Source organism: Papaver somniferum, chromosome 11 (assembly GCF_003573695.1).
Source record: "Papaver somniferum cultivar HN1 chromosome 11, ASM357369v1, whole genome shotgun sequence".
Classification (NCBI taxonomy): domain Eukaryota; kingdom Viridiplantae; phylum Streptophyta; class Magnoliopsida; order Ranunculales; family Papaveraceae; genus Papaver; species Papaver somniferum.
This window is the reverse complement of record NC_039368.1, coordinates 55,898,825-55,902,476: the sequence shown is the minus strand read 5'-3', so window position 1 is coordinate 55,902,476 and position 3,652 is coordinate 55,898,825. Positions and strand designations below refer to the sequence as shown.

The following is a 3,652-nucleotide window of genomic DNA, read 5'->3' as shown; positions in this document are numbered from 1 at the left end:
CTCGCCGTAAAACCCACCGCTTTCATCAGATCCCGTCCATCTCTGCTCACAACGGTATATAGAGGTGTGCTTTCACTTATCTTCTTGTTAGTGGGTTATTTTTCTATGCAGTATTTATAGATCGATCTTGTTGAAATTGTTTAAGATTTTTCTCTTTGTCTTTTTTTTTCTTTTTTCTTTTTTGCAAGATCTAAGTTGGTAATTACTTATAAGTTTGCTTGCAAGCTACTAATTAAGGTGAAATTTCCCCTCTTTAGATTTCAATTTTTAAAATTTTCTTAGGGTTTATGTGTTAAATTGTACTTGCTGCATGTTCATAGCTAGTTAGCACAAAATCAATTTTCTTTGGTTTATATCTAGATTCATAGTTGAAAACGAAATTTGATTAGGGTTTTTGAAAATTTGGGGGTTTTACTCTGTGAACAAATCATAAGAGTTTTTGAAATTTGGGGCTTTTATATTTCAAACCACAAGTTTTAATCTTTAATGAAGTTTTGTAAGAAGATTATAAGCTAATGATAAGGGGTCTGTTAATTACAAAATCACAAGTTTGAAATTCAATATTTATTATTTGATTTATTTTCTATGATTTAGAATTTTAACAACTTAGATTTGATTTTGAAGTTTGATATTGCCGTAGGAATAAAATATTTGAATCAAACTAGATATGTTCGATTTTCAATTTTGAATTTTTGCAGGTTCAATTTGATTATAGAGTAATAATGATGTTCCATTTGATGTTGGAAAAAGGGTTTTATATGAAATTCTCGTTAGACAAGTTTGGATATGAATTTTTGGTGAATTCAGTATATGATTATATGACAATAGGAACAAACTCATTAGATTCAAAATAATGAAACTGTCTGTATGCATATTCAAGTTGATGGTTTTTTTTGTTCTCTTAGTTTGAAAGTATCGCAATATTCAAAGAAATGGATAATAGTTGGGTTCCTCATAACCGGTTGAGTAAGGAGTTTGATGTTGTTCTTAGACCATGCATTTGAAAATGGGTTTGTTACTGAAAGTACTAAAATGAAATGTCCATGCAAAGAGTGCACCAATATTTATTACAAGACCAGAGATGAGATATATGATGATGTAGTAACTTGTGGTATGACAAAGAGCTACACAATTTGGTATCATCATGGTGAAAGTTTCCCCTTAACGTTTCCTTCTATTTCTTATGTCGGGGCAAAAAATGCAAATGCTGAGGTTGGAGATAATGATAGTGAAGAACTTGGAGATAATATTACAGGCATGATTCGAGATGCATATGGAGTACCAGTGTGTGAAGATGATGATATGTGTGATATAAACGTGGGAGCGAGTAGCACACCAAGTGGTAATTCAGCAGCACAGTTCTATAAGTTGTTAGAAGATTCAAAGAACCAGTGTATCCCGGCTGTAACAAAATGTCAATGATGTCTTTTCTTGTCAGATTTTGGAACTACAAGTGTGTTGGTGGGATGACCGATAAGTCATTAAAAGATATGCTCCAACTTATGAGAGATTCATTCCAGAGGGGTGCACTTTGCCTGAAAACTTCACACAGTGTAAGAAGGTACTTTCGGAGTTGTGATTGTCTTATAAAAAAATTGATGTGTGTCCCAGTGATTGTATGTTGTATTATAAAGAGACTGCTGATCTTAAATCATGTACCGTTTGTAAAGCTTCTCGTTACAAAGATGGAAAAACGAAAACGGCTGCCAAGATTCTTCGTCACTTCCCTTTGAAACCCCCGGCTGCAACGGTTATCCACGTGTTCAAAGACTGCTGCAAATATGAGATGGCATCATGAAGTGCGTACGAGAGATGGGGTATTGAGACATCCAGCTGATTCTTAAGCTTGGAAGAAATTCGACGAGATGAATCCAACTTTTGCAGCTGATTCAAGGAATATAAGATTAGGTTTATCAACCGACGGATTTAGTCCATACAGTTCAATGAAAAATCCACATAGCACATGGTCTGTGGTTCTTTTACCGTATAACTTACCGCCATGGTTATGCATGAAACAGCCTAACATGATACTGTCTCTGCTTATATCAGGCCCGCATAGCCCTGGTAATTACATTTTACCTTTATTTATGTTTTTGTTTTTGAGAGTCGTTATTTTTCTTGAAAGCTTTATCACTGGATCTTATTTCTCAAGTGATAGAATAAGTCCAGGTTTTATTCCTTATATTACTATTAAAGTTGATGACTTTCTGACTTGAAGTGAAGGTATAAAACCATATGCATAGTATTTGAAAAAAATCATTATATCCATATTGCATTGATTCTCTTGAAATCAGTAATATTTTAATCTTTCCTTCTTGTACAATCAGCAAATATTTGATGTACCAGACGAGTTGAATGATTGGATCAAACTCAAGTTGAACGAAAGGTGGAGAAATTACAAACATGCTCTTAAAGTGGGTGCGTATAGTAAGTGGCCAACTCTAGAACAACGTCTTGTTAATCCACCAAAAAAATGTTTTTGAGAGCCAGTGGAGGGTATTAGTTGATGTTTGGGAAAATGATGCCAAGAAAAAAGTAAGTGACACTAATTTCTTTGAATGATAAACCTAGAATAAGCATTCCTAACACAGATCTTTCTATTCGTTTAGGAAACAAGTGAGAAAAACAATGAAAACAGATCAAAACAAAAGAATCTACATACCACAGGCTCCAAACCACATGCAAACTATGCAGTAAAGGTAAAATTTTATGTTCAGTTAAAGATGGAAAAGATATTTAGAGTATTCATTGTTATGTTTACGTATATCCGTAATGTATATGTGGATGTGCATTTATAACCAAATGCTTAAATATTTATTTGTAGTTGGCAAAGGAACTAGGACGACCTCCTAAGCGTAGTGAGCTCTATGGTGTTACCCATACAAGGAAAAGGAAAACAGAAGATCCGGACGAAGTATTGATGGATCCCAAAGTGGCTGCGGAAATTATATAGTATTATCACATATCAACTTTGAATTCTTTTCTATTATTATTAAGGCTACTTAATCATTGAAATTGAAGTTAATTTGAAATTAACATGTTTATAGAAGTAAATGGTGGAAGTGGAGTACCAAGCAAGCCAACCAGGTTCTCATATTGTGCTACAAGGACGAAATGATTCATTTGCACACGTCAAGGGACCAGATAAAGGAGCATAGGTTCATTGTGTTAGAGCATTGCTCGGTCGAACTCGCATGCGTTTCTATCTCAAGCATGTTTGTCAAGGTTAGTGATCAAAACTATAAGTCTTGATTTCTAGCCTATTTGTAGATGTCTCGGACTAGGACATAAATAGTGTAGTTGAGCTTAAATCTCTCGACGTTCATCTCTTGAAGACGAAGAACTACTAAGGGGAGCTTGTGGAACTTCTTAGACAAAAGGTATGTGGAGACTTGGACTTATTTATCACTTGGAAAGTCTATTTCTACTATCTCCTATATTGAGACATAAATCGTGTTACGATATAGTTTTCTCTATACACATTTGAGATTTCGAGCTGAGTATATCTCGCTTACATATTTCTCGAAATGTGTGTTGGTAAGATTTCGCTTCGACCAAGTTCATCTTATATCATGAGAAAATTGCCGAGTAACATATTACATGGTTTGTGTGATACAATCATTTGGTGCAAGACTTGGAAGGTTTCAATAAC

The 3,652-nt window shown here is 34.4% G+C and overlaps 1 long non-coding RNA gene across 2 annotated transcripts; it reads left to right on the top strand.

The window, feature by feature from the left end:
• Positions 1-807: 807 nt before the first annotated feature.
• Positions 808-3,147, top strand: LOC113320550. Of its 2 annotated transcripts, none has more exons than XR_003346169.1 (7): positions 808-1,342; positions 1,439-1,561; positions 1,671-2,064; positions 2,328-2,418; positions 2,610-2,699; positions 2,825-2,952; positions 3,048-3,147. It is a non-coding gene; the product is annotated as an uncharacterized LOC113320550 (long non-coding RNA). The 2 variants fall into 2 exon arrangements; XR_003346168.1 differs by having other exon boundaries at positions 2,328-2,427.
• Positions 3,148-3,652: the final 505 nt, after the last annotated feature.